A 17,943-nucleotide genomic window follows, 5' to 3' on the forward strand; every position below is an offset into this window, starting at 1 on the left:
AAGTCACTGTACAAATGGTAAGCCAGTGAGAATATTTATTCACAAGGGATAATCAGACCACTGCAGAGCAAAAGGCTGATTGTGACCAGGTTACCACAGGCCACTGTGCAAAAAAATACCCAGTGAGACCTTACTGAAAAGGCCAACGCAGGGATCTACTACAGAGCAGTAGGTTAACCCAACTTGTCGTTCCTGGTGGAGGTCATATGACGTCCAACAAAAACGCACCTCATGCGCACCCCACGTTGCAACGCAATCTGTCACCGCCTGTGTTCAGTGGACACAGCTGACGACTGAGCAGTGTACCAACTTCTGCTGGTACCATGTGATCGCTTTAAATCAGACGTAAAATAGGGATTTTTTTATTTATTTTTTAATAAAAACAGTCACCAGTGTTCCTGATCACCGCCACACCAAGTATACAAGGACACTGTACTGCACTGGTGACAGTATGTTTTTCTTAACTTTCCAAATAATGACAAAAATAAATAAATAAAAAAACAGTCATGTCTAAAATACCTTGCAATTTCCACTTTCCAAAAAGGGGTCATTGGGGGATATTTGTACTGTGCTTGTGTTTTCGGGTCTCAAGAAGTGAGATAGGCAATCCGTGCATCAGGATTAATCAATTTTCAGATATATATGCGCACCATAGTTTGTGGACTCCAACCTTCAAACAGACTAAATATACACCGATTTGATTTTTAACCAAAGAAATGTAGCAGACTACAGTTTGGCTTAAACTTATGAAGATTTGCAAAATTTTATAACAATAAGAAAAAACGTGTTTTCCTTTTGTATGCGTTTATTTAGCAAAAAATAAAAAAACAGATGGAGATTAAATACCACCAAAAAGGAAAGCTCTGTTTATGTGAAAAAAAAAAATGCTTTAAAAAGTCATATGGGTACAGTGTTGCATGACCACGCAATTGGCATTCAGAGTGCAACAGCGCTGAAAGCTGGCCTGGGCAGGCGGGGGGAGAAAGTTCCTGGTATTGAAGTGGTTAATAGCTGTGTGTGACTAGGTGACTAAAGCCCCGTACACGTACCGATCGTCGGCCGAACGATCGGCCGTCTTTTGTCCAGGGCTGTCGTGTCTGTTGAAAACTGCAAAAGACTGCACACGAATTTTGTCGGCCAACAACAGCCGACTGCAGAAGTGATGTCATGTGATGGTTAACTTTCCTTGTCTTTTTTCTTTTCTGAGCATGCCCAGTCTTGCAAATCTGCTGTCTGTCGGCCGAAATCTGTACTGACTGGCGAACAATCGGCCGTTCTGTTGTCGGCCTACAAAAATTTTCATGCCTGCAGGACAGATTCCGTTCGGCCGAAAATGCGCTGTCGGAAGAATCATACTAACAAGCCTACAATCGGCCGGCGGCCGAATATTTGCGGCCGACAATCTGTACGTGTGTACGGGGCTTTAATCCAGCATTTCCACAATTCATTTAACATGTCTCTGGTCACAACTAAAGAATAGCTGGCAAAAAACATTGCTCAGCGCAAGAACAGGAGGGAGAAAAAAAAAAAAAAAGCATTGTATCTGTTGAGTTCTTTTAGAGATCAAGGGGACAAACTTCAGTCTATAAATGAGGTCAGTTTAAACACAAAGATTAAAGCTTTTCTGACACTTATCGCTTACAAGATAGTCAGTATTTTTTTTGCAAGAAAACTACTTCGAACCCCCAAACATTATATATATTTTTTAGCAGGGACCATAGAGAATAAAATGTCGGTCCTTGCAATATTTTATGTCACACTGTATTAGCACAGCATCTTTCAAACAATTTTTTGGGAAAAAAAAAAAAATACACTTGCAGTCCGCCCACACGCATTTACTGAGGAAGGGCGGCTCGGCTGCGCATAATCACGTAGATCTACGCGATTATGTGCGCGCAGTCTCGGCGTCATTCTTAAGTGGTCCCCAAAAAGTCTCAAAAATGTCAGTTAGGGGTCCGATCTGTCTGCTGCAATGTCGCAGTCCTGCTAAAAATTGCCACCATTACTAATAAAAAAAGAAAAAAAAAAATCTATCCCGTAGTTTGTAAATGCTCTAACTTTTGCGCAAACTAATTAAAATAAGTTTTGGGATTTTTTTTTACCAAAAATATATAGCAGAATACAAATTGGCCTAAAGTGATAAAAAAAAAAGTTTTTTTAAATAAAAATTTTTTATTGGGAATGTTTTGTAGTAAAAAAAAAAAAAATAGTGTTTCTTTCAAAATTGTCGCTTTACTTTTGTTTATAGCGCAAATTCTAAAAACTGCAGGAGATCAAATACCACCAAAAGAAAGCACTATTAGTGGGGGGGGGGGGGAAAAAAAAAAAAAAAAAAAAGGATCTCAATTGCATTTGGGTACAGCGTTGCACGACCGGGCAATTTTTCATTAAAAGTAACAGCCGAATTGCAAACTATGGCCTGATCATTGGAGGAGGTGTGTGTGTGTGTGTGTGTGTGTGTGTGTGTGTGTGTGTGTGTGTGTGTGTGTGTGTGTGTGTGTGTGTGTGTGTGTGTGTGTGTGTGTGTGTGTGTGTGTGTGTGTGTGTGTGTGTGTGTGTGTGTGTGTGTGTGTAAGTAAAACCTTCCAGGACTGAAGTGGTTAAAAAAAAAAAAAAAAAAAAAAAAAGGTTAGCCCAATTTTTTGTATAATGTGAAAAATGTTACGCCGAGATTTGAGAGGGAATCATGATCTTTATTTTAAGCAAAAAAAATTGCGATCATTTTATCCAGAATTGTGCAGCTCTATATTGTATACCAATCCCAAAAGCATTCATTCATCTTTACAATAGCCATTTAACACAAGACCTAACAGTAGGAGTTCACAACAGAAGAAAGGAGTAATGATATTATAGTACTTCTTACACATCAATATCAAAATGAATAGGCTGCGGTGGTCAGGGACCAATCTGTCTTACAGTGAATTTCTAAGAAGCACCTAAGTGTACAAGTTAAAATTCACATATTTTACCTGCTAAATTATTTGTAACCCTGGTCAGTCTGATTTATTCGACTGGCACACTGCACTGCCAGACAGGAAAACCTACTGTTATTTAACCGGTAATGGTGTTTCTACGAGCCTTCCAGGAAGGCCCACACGAGAGATGATAGGCTCCTCCCCACAGGAAACACAATCCAAATCCAAATTGTTAAAAGGCCCCACCCTTCCCTTTGCCCCTCATTTGTAAAAGAGTATCTTCCACAACCAATTCCAAGGGTAGTGTTCTTACAATTCTATAGGTACTTACCACCTATGTTGTACATTCTTACCACACCCTTTTAACAGGGCGGGAAGTAGGCTTGTGACGGTATCAGATTTTCATGCTGCGATTAATTGATTAAGGTTTTGCCACGGTATACGGTATTATCACGGTATTCTATTATTAAATTTAAATTATTAAATTTCCACCTCACTTCAATTTCATTGCTGAATTTAGGGGCTTTGGTTCACTTTTGCACATTATTATATAGTCAGTCAGTACAGACTGTGAACCAGGCCTAAAATAGGTCATCAAGCAGTGTCTGGCCTAACTGGTGATAACTGGTCCTGGCGCTCGGCTCCGATCCGATGGCCTGGTCATTAAGAGGGCAAATCCTTGTGGTCAAGAAGTGGTTAAACCTGAAGGAGGTGTTGTTTATAAATGACTTTACTATTGCTTTAGGCCTGGTTCACATGTATGCGGGTTGGGGGCCCACATTTGCACAGGAATAGCAGCCCATTGATGTGAATGGGCTTGAGCTGCTATGCCTGCGTTTTCAGCTGAAAAAAGGTGCATGCAGAATTTAAAAAAATGCAGTGGCCATGAAATCCATCCTTCTTTTGCACCATGCGACTTACCTGCCGTTGCTGCACACGCAAACTGTTTATTTTTAAATGCCGTGCCCACGTATACAAAAAATGCAGAAAGCTTGCCAGAGCAGGAACTGCAGGTTAGTCGCATGGTGCAAAAGCAGGATGGATTTCAAGGCCACTGAATTTTAAAAAAATGCTGCATGCACCTTTTTTCTGCGGAAAATGAGGGCATAGCAGCCCGTTCAAATCAATGGGCTGCTATGCCTGTGCAAATGTGGGCCGCCAACCCGCATACATGTGAACCACCAACCCGCATACATGTGAACCAGGCCTAAAGCAATAGTAAAGTCATTAATAGATAAAAACACCGGTCCTCCTGCAGGTTTAACCACTTCTGGATCGCAAGGATTTGCCCCTTTAAAGACCAGGCCATCGGATCAGAGCGCCAGGACCAGTCATCACCAGGTAGGCCAGACACTGCTTGATGGCTATATAATAATGTAATGTGGGCTGCTATGCGTGTGTGTGTGTGTATATTAGACCTGCACGATTCTGGCCAAAATGAGAATCACGATTTTTTAGCTTGGAATAAAGATCACGATTCTCTCACGATTCTCTGTGTAACAAAAAAAAAAAATTGGGATAACTTTACTGTTACGTTTTTTTTTTTTTTTTTATTCATTAAAGTCTAATCATTGCGTTTGAAAGACTGCTGCGCAAATACAGTGTGACATAAAATATTACAACAATCGCCATTTTATTCTGTAGGGTCTCTGCTAAAAAAATATATAAAGTGTTTGGGGGTTCTAAGTACTTTTCTAGCAAAAAAAAAACTGATTTTAACTTGCAAGCAACAAGTGTCAGAAAAAGATCCAGTCTTTAAGAGGTTAAACTTCCTTTCTCCCTGGCAGAGGGAAGGAAAAGATACAAATGTAATAATTTTTGTTTATAGTTAGGAGACTTAATGCTGAAAGGGGTTAGCTGAGTGAGTGAATGAGTCATCCAGCTCACTGAAATGTATCAATTCACAAGTCAGGCAGACTTGACAGAGAAACTCGGTATTTTAAAAATGCCACAATAACAATACCGTGGCTATGCAATACCGCGATATATCGAATTACCGAAAACCGGCATATGTCTAGCGGGAAGTAGGCCGGCCATCCTGGAAGGCTCGTAGAAAAATCATTACCGATTAACGGTAGGTTTTCTCATCTCACCTTCCAGGACGGCCCACACGAGAGGATAATAGATTACCCATAGGCCTACTTTAGGGTGGGACCGCTGCCTGTAAGACCTTTCGGCCAAAGGCTAGGTCCTGTTGAGACAGCATTTCTACACGGTAATGTTTCAGGACCGTGCTATGTCTGGACCAGGTGGCTGTATTGCGTCTGTTCCCCAGATGCTCCTGCTTTTTCGGCCCAGGATGTTTCCAGGGCTTCTTGTTGAGTGTGCTTTTAGCTTTGCTGGTGCCGGAGCACCTGAAACTTCAAGACATTTTAATGACTTATTTAATCCACCTAGAGACTGCAGGTTTTTGAGGCCTGCAGTCCTTCTATTGGTCCAGAGTAGAGGATCAGCGGATGATTAGATCTCCTAAATTTCCTTGTCCTCTGTAATTAAGTGAGGAGGCGATTCCTCACATCTAATCAGTGAAATTTCATTTATTTTACCATCTTAGGCTTACCACCTAGGGATGGTAAAATTATTTCTTGCTTCCTGTTAAAGGAAGAGGTTACCTTGGGCAGATCTAAGGGATCTAGCCTGCAAATAATCCTATCTGGGAAGATAAACATAAAAAAAAGGTCTTTTCCAAGAAGGATCTTGTAAATCCCCTACACTTCTGGCTGAAGTGACAGTTAACAGGAAAGCTAGTTTTGAGGCCCAAAACTTAAAAAGGAACCTCTTCTATAGGTTCAAAAGGGCTGTACTGGTATATACCCAAGGTACAGCAACCTATACTTTCCATCACAACCTAATGTTGACATATTAGTTGTGAAAAAAGTTCTATATACCTGACAAAAAAAGCTCCTTATACACCTGCCCGCTAATGTGGGAAAAAAAGGGAGTTATCAGGTATCCTACCTGATGTCTGCACCATAAACCACTCCTTATAGATCTGTCCACAACAATTAAGCGGAAAGGAGCTAAGCCCTTTAATACCATAGGGTACCCAGGAGGGATACATCCTGAAATGTAAACCTATAGAGTAAGGTATACGGGTCAGACAGGTTCTGATACCGACTCTTTAGACTACCACACTCCTATGCACAAAGTTATTAACGGGAAGAGGAGGATATTTTATCCCCCTCTTCTAGGGTCCTACAACCTTAGCAGCTTTTTAGGCAGAGAAAAAACTCTGGTATGATTTAACAAAAAGGGACTGTGTCTTCTGGCATCTGACCTTCTGCAGTCAGAGCTACTGGCCCTTCCATTTCCCTGGGGATAGAAGGTCTGTAACAAAGGTGATATATGTATAAATATCACACGTATAGAAGGCTACTGATTGTGCGTTACTAACGCACAACCCCAGAAAAAAGATGCAGACAGTGTATTTCTGAAGTGCTGCTAGATAAACTAGACCCGACAGGACACAACATAAACTCCTTAGTTGTGTATTTTATAAAAGTGTAATAAACACGGGTTATAAAATAGGAAGACCCGAGCGTCTGCCTTATTGAGTATACAGATGCGCAGCCAAATGTAAAGACAGAAACAGAAAGACACAAGAACATGCCTGCTGTGTATTTCTAAAGTGTAACACGATAAGCCATAAGCCCATATAACGACAGAAGAGACGCTAACTCCCATGCTGTGTATTGCTGATACCTGACCAGGTACCTTCATATAACAAACGTACCAGAAAAGATACAAACTTTCAAGTTTGCTCGTTTCTGATGAGCAAAAAGGTATAGTTATATGTCAGAAAACCACTAGACTTCCATGTCGTGGATTTTTTATAGTAAACAAAGGCCGAAGACATTAGCTATGTCAGTGTTGTGCGTTTAAAATTGGCCACCAGGTATAGCTATATAGTGCCAAAAGCACTGCCAACATCAATGTTGCACATATCCGATTAGCAACAGGGTACAGCTGACTTTCCATATTTGATGTCGTGCGTTTTGCATGGTAACATGGTATAGGTATGTACAAGGCATGCAACAAAAGTTACAACAAAGTTTACAATTTTGTGTTATTTGATAAGTAACTGGGTAGCTTTAACGGGGAAGTCACTTATCTATTAATGCTGTACATTTATGAATGGTCACATGGTATAGCTATGTAATTGAAATGTTACCAAAAAAATTTCAAAGTTTGTGTACTTTGAAAACGTTGTAGACCTGACCGAAATGATACTTAGAAATGCCACTAGCAAAACATAAGGTTGCGTATTTCTAAATAGTAACCTGGTACAACTGTGTAACATATGTTACTAACAATCACTTCACTGGTGCTAACCAATGGAGCAACTTTATAGTTCTAACAAAACTGACTCTGGGGACCTTTGTGCATTTCTGGCTTAGCAGTCAGGTTACCGCCAAATAACCAACAGAAATGTTGCTACAAACAATGTAGTTCATTTCTAATAAACGGAAGAAAAGGGTGTAATAGGTTAACCGCTGACACCCCCAATTTTCCATGTGGAGCATTTTAGTGTGAAAAAGAAACAGTCAAACTAAACAGACAAAAATACAAACAACTAAAGTTGCGCATTTTTGATAGTCGAGAAAAAACACTCCAAAGACACCATAAGCTTCCGCATTGTGTATTTGTAAGATGCCGCGAACCCCGGCATAAAGTCAGAGTCCTGGTGATTTTAACTAAAAAATAGCCAGCAGGGGACTCTAATATTAACCACTTGCCGACTGCCTAACGCCGATCTACGTCGGCAGTCAGCCCCTCAAAGGCAAAGTGACGTAGGGCTACGTCACTAGCTTGTGAGGGTCTAGGGAGCGAGCGCGCGCCCCTGGAGGCGCGCTCCCGCTCCCCCGTGGTCACGGACCCCCCCGCGCGTGTGACCAGCGGACCCGATGTCCGCCGGTCACTCGGCGATCGGCGGGGGAGAGGGACAATGTCAGGCAGCTTGTGTAAACAAGCCACCTGTCATTCTCCTCGCTGTAAAAACACTGATCACACGGATCTACTATGTAGATCCGTTGATCAGTGTCCTTACAGCTCAAGCCACAGCCAATCACAGTAGAAAGCACGCCCCTAGGGACACACACAGCCCCTCCCTCCCAAATAAAGTTAACCCCTTCACTACCAGTGTATTTTTACATTAACAGTACATATATATAGCACTGATTACTGTAGAAATGTCACTGGTACCCCCAAAAGTGTCAAAAATGTCAGTCAAGGGTCCGATCTGTACGCCACAATGTCGCAGTCCCGCAAATAAAAAAAAACGCAGATCGCCGCCATTACGCGTTAAAAAAAAACAAAAATGACAAAAAACAAAAATGACAAAAATCTTTCCCTTTGTTAGTAAACGCGATAACTTTTGCGCAAACCAATCAAAATACGCTTTTTGCGATTTTTTTTACCAAACATGGGTAGCATAAAACAAATTGGCCTAAAATGTTAAAAATTTTTTTGGGGGGAATTTCATATAAAAAAATGTGAAAAATATTGCTATTTTTGCAAAATTGACGCTCTTTTTTTGTTAATAGCGCGTGATCAAAAAAAAAAAAAAAAAAAGCGCACAGGTGATCAAATACCACCAAAAGAAAGCTCTGTTTGTGGGAAAAAAAGGAGGCCAAATTTGTTTAGGTACAGCGTCGCACGACCGCACAATTGTCCGTTAAAGTCACGCAGTGCCGAATCGCAAAATACCCCCTGGTCGGAATGGGGGTAAAATCTTCCGGGGCTTAAGTGGTTAAACCTTCCTCCCCTGGAGAACCCAGGAAGTTCCAAATGATGCAAGTCTAGGGTGGGTGTATACATCACCTTAGTAGCAGCTGTTACCTTACCACCCAGGTAGGAATCCAAGTTTTCCAGCATGCAAGATCTTAACGAGCACACGTCTGGAGATCAATTACCTCAGCCTCTTTCTAGGAAGGGCTGGACATAATCTTTTGCTTGAAGGCAATCAGACCCTTGAAGGACTGGACAAACAACCATTAAATACAGGTTAATAATATCCATGTAGCTTTTGTACAGAGATTTTTGTGCTTAAAAAAAAAAAAATCATCAACTAGAGTTGCATCTAGTTCATCATGGGATGGGCAGTAGCCCAAACCACTAGGGGTCCACTTAACTCTTAGGTTTTGTCTCTACTGGTGTGACTTGTCATACGACCTTCCCTGGTCCTGTGCGACTTAAGGCTGCAGTGACCAAAAAAAAAAAGGTGCCTGCACCAGCCTGACACGCCCTCTAGTCAGACTGCAATATCAGATCAAAAACTGCATTAAAAGGTGTATCCAAGTCGCACTGCAAATCGTGTGGCTTTGTACCAGTGTAAATGTAGCCTTACACGTCAATGCTATGACTGTTTTTAAGCCCTTAGGAATGTGTAACTTGCTCAGTGGCAGTAGTAGCCTGTAAGATTCTGTGTCTAAAGCTGGATACACACCATACAACTCCCGTTGTCAGATTTACCTCTTCTATGCAGTGCAAGGGCCTGCCCAATTGCATACAAATTGAAAGTGTCTAGGTTAACAAAAAGGGACTGTGTCTACTTTGACCTCATATTCTATGGTTTTGGTAAATCTGAAGGAAAAAAAAAAAATCGAAAGAAATTGTATAGTGTGTATGGCCCATTACAGGTGCCACTCCTTCACTAGAATTACCCTCAACGATGTTGAAATGATTTAACAGGAAGCTGTGACAAGGTTCTAGCTGAAGTTTTGTTGGGGGGGGGGGGGGGGGGGTGTTGGGATGGTGCTCGTTTCTTGGGTCTAAGAGTGCGGCTTCTGGGTTATTTGTTCCCAGGGCTAAGGAAAACAGATAGTATCACCCTCATTAAAGGAGGGAGTACAACAAGCAGAGAAAACCATCTGGCTGCATTTAGGGATCTGCTGCTAAGCTTCCCAGGTAAAAAGGAGGTATTTACTACTGTTGTCCTTACCACGGCCCCAGGTTTGCTTTACTATCCTCCTGAACAAATGGGAGGAATCTTACATTAAACCTGAGGCCTCTTTACCAGCTTAATATCCCATCTGGGGATTCCGCAAGAGAAGAGGAAATCACCATCAGATCACTCTTCCTGCTCATAGCCAGTCGGCTACAGGCTCCGCTGAGGGAACACATGGGAATTTAGCAAGGGCTTGCTTTACTATCCTCCTGAACACATGGGAGGAATCTTACATTAAGCCTGAGGCCTCTTTACGAGCCAGTTTAATACCCCATCTGGGGATTCCGCAAGAGAAGAGGAAACCACTATCAGATCACTCTTCCTGCTCAAAGCAAGTTTGGCTACAGGTCCCGCTGAGGCAACATATGGGAACTTTACCAAGGATTAGGCTTAATGCTGGTATCAGTCCCAAACAGCCAAGGAAACAGCACTTACCTGGTTCCGACTGGGTTTACCTGTAGCCACCTGAACAGAGCTTCCCTCCTCCTTCCTATGAGGTGGGTTGTGGCAGGCCTCATTGCTTTGCAGCTGTCCGGACTCCTGGGGCCTGGGAGTCTGCTCTCCCGCTTCCAAGCGGGTCCGGCGTCTCCTCCACTGTTCCGTGCTGCGCTATGCATCTGGTCTCACAGCACGGCCTGAGGCGCACGTCCGGGCTTTTTGAGCCTGGCTGCTTTCTGGAGGAGACTTTGCTGGATAGCCGGAGACAAGCCTAGAGGGGCAGCCTTGGTGACCTACGGCTTTTGCGAATGGGGGTGACCTGTGAGAAGCCTGAGGAGGCGGCAGGTAGAGTTCAGCTCACGGCATTTACTGAACCTGGCTCACAGGGGGACCATTAGACTTCCATGTCTTCAGGTCAGTGAAAACAACCAACGTTTCGCTGTAGGAAGAAACACAATCTAAACTGAGGGGCAAAGGGAAGGGTGGGGCCTTGTAACAATTTGGATTTGGGTGGTTCCTGTGGGGAGGAGCCTATCTCATGTGGGCCGTCCTGGAAGGTGAGATGAGAAAATTCAAGTTAGACTTACCGGTAACTTGTTTTCCAGTAGTCTTTCAGGACAGCACCTTAGAGAGATGGCTCCTCCCTCTCATCAACAGGAAACACCCCATCCACCAGATTTTAAAAAAAAGGAGGCTTCTCCCACCATTCATCAGTTTGTAGAAGAGTACCTCCGGCCCATGCTGGAACACAAACAGATATGGTTAATCACAGCAAAAACAATTTTATACAATAGGGCGGGACTCCTGCTGTCCTGAAAGACTATTGGAAAACAAGTTACCGGTAAGTCTAACTTGAATTTTCCCTAAAACGTCTTTCAGGAAAGCACCTTAGAGAGGATTATCGAGACTTATGGCGCTTTTCCACTACATGGAACCGAACGGTTCGGCTCGCTTTTGTGCTTTTCCACTGCTGGTACCGCATGGTACGGTGTAGGAACGGTTCGGTACGGTGGTGCTTTTCCACTGCATGGAACCGAACAGTACGGCTCTCAAAAACAGTACCACCTTGATTGTGGTTCCAAGAGGTACCATACCGGGTACCATATCCCACAATCCTTTGCATGCAGTCACTACTAGCCACTGATTGGTCAGAGAATAGTTATCCCACTCACTTAACTTTAGTACTACTTTAGTGGAAAAGCAAACCATACCGTACTGAACCGTTCCAACACCGTACCATGCGGTACCAGCAGTGGAAAAGCAAACCGGGCCAAGCAGGGTCAAGCAGGGCAGAGCCGGTACTTGCAGTGCCATTAGTTTAGGGAGGGACCACAGCCTGAAGGACCTTTCTGCCAAAAGCCTGATCCCCAGCTGCCAAAAGGTCCAACCTATAATGTCGTGAAAATGTAAAGTAACTTGACCACGTGGACGCTTTGCAGATCTGATCTGGAGTGGCACCAGCTTTCTCTGCCCATGTAGTGGCTAGAGCTCTAGTAGAGTGAGCTCTAATCCCCTGCGGGGGGAGACAATTTCATTTGGGAGTAAGCCTCTAAAATAGCGGATCTAAGCCATCTGGAAATTGATCCTTTTGATGCCTGGCAACCTTTTTTGTTGCCAGAAAAAAGAACAAAAAGAGAATTTGAGGATCTAAACTCTTTAGTAACCTCCAAGTAGTGTATAAGAACTCTTCTTACATCTAGATTGTGAAAACTTCTTTCCTCATCTCCTGATGGATTAGGACAGAAGGTCGGTAATACAATTTCTTGGGATCGGTTTTTCGTTGATGCTACTTTTGGGAGAAAACCTGGATCCGTTTTGAGAATTATCCTGCCGGATATATGGACAAAAAGGGTTCAATAACCAATAAAGCATGCAGTTCACTAATTCTTCTTGCTGATGTTATTGCAATCAAGAAAGCAGTTTTGAGGGAAAGGTTTCTTAGGGTGTTTTCACACTAGCACTTTTGGTGCGCACCCAGGTTCGATTGACGTCAATATTCGGTCCGTTTTGATGATGTGAACGCTGTCTTTGAACTCTGGTGCGCACCTGCGAACCGTACCCGAGTCCACCAAAAAGGGTGGTCTGGGGTACGGTTCATGTGAACTCCAGTACGGTTCGCTTCTGATGAGAACGCAACCATACCAAAGCAAGCAATTCTATCCATTTTGGCACCTTGTTTACAGCGGTTGCCAAGCAACATGAGTACGAGCCAGCTGCAGCTTGATGACACAAGTGTACAAGTGATGACACAAGATACAAAAAATCTAATGTGAACACAGTCCATCGGGGGCAGGGGGAGGGAGGAGCAATCGAACTCTGGTTCGGACCAGGCAATCGCACCAAGTGTGAAAACACCCTTAGTGTAATTGTTTCTAATGGTTCAAATGGCTCTTTTGTAAAGGCCTGAAGAACTACTGACAAGTCCTATTTGGGAGCACTCTTGATAGGTGTTGGTCTGGAGGGCCCTGAAGAATCTGATGATCAAAGATTGAGGAAACAGGCTTTTCTAGGAATACTCCCAAGGCCGCTACTTGCACCTTGAGGGTACTTACTGCAAAACCCTTTACAGCACCCTTCTGTAGAAACTCCAAAATTGAAACTAAACTGTCCCAATTTTAGATCTTTTGAACCACACCAGGTATTATAAGTTTTCCAAACCTTTGGATATATATATCCCTTGTAACCTTTTTCCTACTGGAAAGTAGAGTAGTAATTACTGCGTCTGAAAGTCCTTTCCTTTTAAGCAGTTGCTCCTCAGATACCAGGTGGTGAGGTTTAGCTTTTCCACCCCTGGATGACAGACTGGACCTTGAAGAAGCAAGTCCTGACGAAGAGGGACCTGAAAAGCAGGTTTGGCTGTCAGTTGGACAGTTGAAAACCAGACCCTTTTGGGCCAATATGGAGTGATCAGGATCACTGAGGCTCTGTCTGGACCTTTCTCAGCACCAGCAGTATAAGTTGGAAGGGAGGAAAGGCATACCCCAAACTGAACTTCCAGGGATGTGCTAGAGAATCCACTCCCAGAGAGTTGTCGTTTCTGTGGAGTGCGAAGTGGAGGTTTTGCGTTTTCTTTTGTTGCAAACAGATCCACTTCTAGTCTTCCCCAAGTCTTGACTATCAACAAAGACTTGTGGATTTAAGCGCCACTCCGCTTCTCGGATCTTCTGCCTGCTTAAGTAATCCGCCACATTGTTTAGTGTACCTTTTAGGTGGATTGCTGACAAGGAAAGCAACCGACTTTCCGCCCACTGCAGAATTTGTTGCCAATAGCTGTAGGGTTTTGCTTCTTGTGCCCCCTTGCTTGTTTAGATATGCCACTGTAGTGGCTTTGTCTGATAGGACTTGTACATGAGTCCCCTGAAGGTTTTGAGAAAACTCAGGCCGCTAGAGCCAGGCCGACTGCTTTCAACTCCTTCCAATTTGAGGATTTTGTTGTCTCCTCTGAGACCAAATCCTCTGTGCCAGGTTTTGGTTCCAGTGGGCTCCCCACCCCCATCTGCTGGCATCCGTTAATCTTTGGTCTGCTGGGAAGGCCCAGGCCAATCCCTGAGACAAGATTTGGTTCCTCCACCACCAGAGGGTTCTCTTGACCTTGGTGGGGGTTTTTACCTTTAACTCCAAAGTCTCTGGATTGTGATCCCAGATTCTGAGGAGAAAATATTGTAGTGGTCGAAAATGAAGCCTTGCCCATTGGATGGCTGGTATTGATGCAGTTAGGTTCCCTAGAACTGACATGATCTCTCTGATTGACCACCACTGGTTTGTAGCCTTGCTACCATATTCTGGATCTTGACCTGTTTGTCTCCTGGTAAGAAGATTCTTTGTTCCACTGAGCATATCTGAAACCCTAGGAACTGAACCCGCTGAGCCGCTGTGAGGTTTGACTTCTGGACATTCACTATCCAGCCCAGAGACTCTAGATGGCCTCTGGCTTTGTGCAGATCCTCTTAAAGCTTTTCTTTGGAAGGGGCAAATAAAAGTAGGTCGTCCCAAGTATGGCACCACAGAGATTCCCTGAAGGCGGAGGGGCGCTAGGCACTCTGCCATCACTTTCGTAAAAATACGAGGGGCAGATGATAGGCCGAAAGGGAGGGCTTTGAATTGAATGTGAAGCATTTCCTTCCCCAGATTTACCGCCAATCTTCGGAATCTCTGCGAATGAGGGGCTATAGGGATATGCAGGTAAGCATCCCTTAAGTCTATTGATGCCATAAAGCATCCTTTGGTTAACAGGGTTCCGACTAAGAATTGAGTCCATCCGAAACTTCTTGTACAGAACTGACCTGTTTAGTGGTTTCAGATTTAGGGTGAGACGGAAATCCCGATGGTTTCTTTATCAAAAATATGGGGGAATAAAACCCCTGATGTTGTTCCTCCACTGGTACTGGACAGACAACTCCCTGTCGTCTCAGGTCCTTTAGTAGGTCCATCATAGCCAGGGATTTTGCTGCATCTCTTGGGAGGTTTGTGACAAAGAACCTTTCGGGCGGTGTCTCCAGAAAAATCGATCTTGTAGCCTTGGGACAGCATATCTAGAATATACTGGCTGTTATGGCTGCCCAATAGGGGAGGAATTCCCTCAATCTTCCTCCCACCGGCAATGTCTTGTCATTGCGTTTTGCTGGTCGACGCAGGAGGATGGAAGAGAACACTTCCTTTTCCTTTGGGTTGACCAATTTCTCCTCTTCTCCTGGGGTCTGCTATCCTGCTGAGCTTTTTGAGGTCGAAAAAGCCTTTTAGTTGGCTGTTTTTTCTTAATGGGAAAATACCTTTTTGTCTGCTGTTCTATTTAGAACAGAGTCCAATTTAGGACCGAATAGGATATCCCCTTGGAATGGGATTCCACACAGCTTGTTCTTGGAAGCTGCATCTCCAGGCCACGTTTTTAACCAAAGAGCTCTTCTGGCCAAGTTGGTTAATGCTGCAGACCTTGCCGTCATCTTCACTGACTCTGCTGAAGCATCTGCAATAAATGCTATAGCCGTGGAGAAAGAATCCAGAATTTCTTGCTTAGGGGAATCTGCCGTAATGTGTGCCTTTAACTGGCTAAGCCAGTACTCCAGATTCCTGGATACACAGATTACTGCCATGGCAGGCTTAAGATTTCCCATGATGGATTGCCAGGATCTCTTAAGTTGCTGGTCCATCTTCTTATCCATGGGATCCCTCAAGACTCCCATGTCTTCAAATGCTAGGTCAGTTGACCTAGAAACCTGGGAGAAGGCTGCATCAATCTTCGGCACCTTATTCCAGGGGGCCCCTGGGTCCTTTAAAGGGAAACCGCCTCTTAAAGGCTTTAGGGAAGGTTTTACTCTCTGGATGAGCCCACTCATTTCTGATAGCATCAGAGATTGTCTGATGCACTGGAAAGGTACGACCCTTAGGCTCGTCCAGGCCCGCATACATTTTATCATGCAGGGATAGTTCCTCATCTTCCTCTAAACCCAGGGTGATATAAACTGCCTTTAGGAGACCATCCACCTGTGCCCCTCCCTCCTCTTCTTCCTCTGACTCCTCTTTGGAATGCAAGGGGGAATGACTTCCTTGGGTGGGAGGAACCACTTCTGTTTCCACCGAAGGAACCAATTGTGAGCCCCCGAGAAGAGTGTGAGGCTAATGGCTAACTCAAGGCAGGATCCTGCACTTCCGGCCGGATGAGCATCACTCGATCTGGGAAAGCGGCGGCAAATTTTAAAAAAGTAGCGGTGGGTAAGAAAAAAGTACCGCACCGCCAGCCAGATATTCCATCCAAGGGTTGCGCTCTGCGGGGTCCTGACTCACCTAGAGCACTGAAGGGGGAAGAAGGAGCCCATGGCACTGCAGTCGGTCACGTGAGTGGGAGGAAGAAAAGTCTCCAATATAGGGTAAGGTGGACATAGGACGCCCGGTCTCAGGATAGCACCTTAAGAGCCCAGACTCCCCACACAGGTGTTCCTCGGTCGGAGGAAACAAACTGATGAATGGTGGGAGAAGCCTCCTTTTAAAATCTGGAGGATGGGGTGTTTCCTGTTGATGAGAGGGAGGAGCCATCTCTCTAAGGTGCTGTCCTGAAAGACGTTTTAGGGAAATATTATATGTATTTCCAGGTCCAGTTTTGTGGCACCTCCTCACCTACACCTGCTCACTGGGCAATAAAAAAAAAAAAAAAAAAAAAAAAAAAAAAAAACAGCATAAATAGCTCTACCCAATGAACCAGGAAATTAGAAAAGCCAGATAACCTTAACAGGAGACTTGTGTTTATAACAATAGTAGCTGGCCAATTCACAAATGTCAGGTAAAAAACGTAAACCACCATGTATTTGAATGGTGTATTATGGCCTAATGCAGTGGTTCTCAATTCCGGTCCTCGGGACCCACTAACAGGCCAGATTTTAAGTATTACCTTGGGGGATGCAGACTAGAATACTGCAATCACTGAGCAGCAAATTAGATCACCTGTGATGTAATTTAGTTATCTTGCAAACCTGGCCTGTTGGTGGGTCCCGAGGACCGGAGTTGGGAACCACTGGCCTAATGCACAGAATCGTAGGGGGCCAGTTCAGTGTCCAAAGATTGATTAAACACTTCCCCAGGACCCCTGTAAAGCACCTGCATGGACTGGGGCCCCCAATGCAGATTTTACAAGTTTGGAGAATATGTCCATGCGCACTTTTTAAGCAACCCACAGTGCATAACCACATACACCCATGACTACAAATTGACATCCAGCAGCTGCAGGTCTGGATGCAGTTTGGCCCCCTTACAACTATGTGCATGAGTCCTTTAGGCCTTTGACTAGGCTTGCACATTATATAAAAAATACTAACATTTTTCTACTGTTAGCGCCAGTTCACACTACCGCGACGCTACTTGCAGGGGCGACCTCCGAGATGCGGTGCGAGCAGCGCGCCGCGAGCTCGGAGCGGCCGCCGCGGACTTCATAACATTGAAGTCTATGGCGGTCGCCTCCTGGTCGCCCCAAAGAAGCTCCAGACCCTTTTTCTAGGTCGGAGCGACTTGTGTCGCTCCTATTAGAACGGGTCCGCAGCTTCCCTATGGGAGGCGACCTGTGAGGCGACCAGGTCGCCTCACAGGTCACCCCAGTGTGAACCGGCACTTCTTTAACACTGTTTTCAATAAACTTGATTGTGAAAAAAAATACTAACATTTAACAGCTTTGAATATCATACCTCAAGAAAAGAACCAGAATTAAATCCGCAATAGAGGAAAAAAGAAAAAAAAAAAGTTTTCCTTGGGGATACACACAAAAGATAGGGGTTCATCCAGGGCAACATCAGAATATTCATATCAAACTAAACCCCAATTTATATTCAGACTTTAAAGAGGTATAAAAAGTAGGTAAAATAGAAGTGGCAGGGTCCTTTCACTAGTCTAATCAGGTTTGTAGGAGTACAGAAGCACCCAGTTTTGTGTGGAGTCCCCCTTTATTTAGACAATGCCAATAGTCAAGAAGAGTGGGGTGGGGGGGATAGGGCCCCAAAGTAGTCCATATCGCAAAAAGAGAAAAGGGCACTATACTGGAAAAAAAAAAAAGATTAATAATGCAGATGGAACATGAGAACAATATGGCTTGTACAACATAGCTTTGAAAGGACTTTGATGTGAGAGAAATGACAGAAATTACAGTGTTCACAGCCAGCCTGC

At 44.0% G+C, this 17,943-nt stretch overlaps 1 protein-coding gene across 1 annotated transcript in view; it reads right to left on the reverse strand.

Annotated features, from left to right (window-relative positions):
- Positions 1-17,943, reverse strand: part of VKORC1L1 (vitamin K epoxide reductase complex subunit 1 like 1) — an 89,298-nt gene that overhangs the window by 40,144 nt on the left and 31,211 nt on the right. The window lies entirely within an intron of this gene.

Source organism: Pelophylax lessonae, assembly GCF_965119305.1.
Source record: "Pelophylax lessonae genome assembly, chromosome: 2".
In the NCBI taxonomy this organism is placed as follows: Eukaryota; Metazoa; Chordata; class Amphibia; order Anura; family Ranidae; genus Pelophylax; species Pelophylax lessonae.